The sequence below is a fragment of the Temnothorax curvispinosus genome, unplaced genomic scaffold (assembly GCF_003070985.1).
Source record: "Temnothorax curvispinosus isolate PA1 unplaced genomic scaffold, ASM307098v1 QBEX01011392.1, whole genome shotgun sequence".
Taxonomy (NCBI): domain Eukaryota; kingdom Metazoa; phylum Arthropoda; class Insecta; order Hymenoptera; family Formicidae; genus Temnothorax; species Temnothorax curvispinosus.
Genome location: NW_020221172.1, coordinates 1 through 918, shown reverse-complemented (window position 1 = coordinate 918; position 918 = coordinate 1). Strand labels below are relative to the sequence as shown.

The window sequence follows — 918 nt, the reverse complement described above, 5'->3', positions numbered from 1 at the left end:
GGCTACAAAAAATGCAGCCAGTTTCATGAAATTTTAATATGTTGTTCTGGAATGCAAAATAGAATTATGTGAATTTTTTGGGAATTTTTCACCGTCCCGTTTTGAAAAATTCCCAAAAAATTCACATAATTCTATTTTGCATTCCACAACAACATATGGCTGCATTTTTTTGTAGCCACTAAACCTCCTTAATAGAATATTAATCTGAATAACGAATAAGATGTTCGATGCGCGTGGCAACTATTTAATCGATTCGATAATTTTTATGTTACAGAAAATATCAACGCGGGAAGGAGCTTCAGCTTGGCATCGAGGGAACACGAGAGACATCCCGAGCAACCTGAGAGGAGGTGGAGGCCTGGGAGAGGCATCAGGCGCCGGCGGAACAACATGCGGTAAATATAATTAGTTTATACATATTGTGTTTCGCGGAAAGTTTAACCAATCGGTTTTTCAATCAAATAGTAAAGTTAGTCAGAGAGTGGAAATTAAAAAAGAGTTTAATTTTTAAATTTCATTTCAAATTCTTGTGTTCAATAAATAGAGTATACTTTCAAGAAATTAAAGTGATTTTCTTATTAAATTGATTTAACGAAATAAAATATAGAATTCCGTGTTTTACGTTCGGTAATTATTTTTCGAAATACAGACTGTCTCTTTTCTTCCCTGCTCTAATCTGGAATATATGTTTGATTGTTACAGAATCATCATCGTAGCGATCACGTTGCAGATACAGCTCCGCTGCTGCGCATCGGTGTCGGTGAGTTTTAGCGTAGGGAAGCGTGGGGAAATAACTCTTTTTTAATTTCTACTCTGTGATTAACTTATTTACTATTCGATTGAAAAACCGATTGGTTAAACTTTCCGCGAAACACAATATGTATATGAACTAGTTATATTTACCGCATGTTGTTCCGC

General features: G+C 35.3%; 1 long non-coding RNA gene across 1 annotated transcript; it reads left to right on the top strand.

Annotated features, from left to right (window-relative positions):
* The first annotated feature begins 285 nt into the window (after nt 1-285).
* On the top strand, nt 286-760 carry LOC112461438. Its single transcript, XR_003041554.1, has 2 exons — nt 286-395; nt 703-760. It is a non-coding gene; the product is annotated as an uncharacterized LOC112461438 (long non-coding RNA).
* The last annotated feature ends 158 nt before the right edge of the window (nt 761-918 follow it).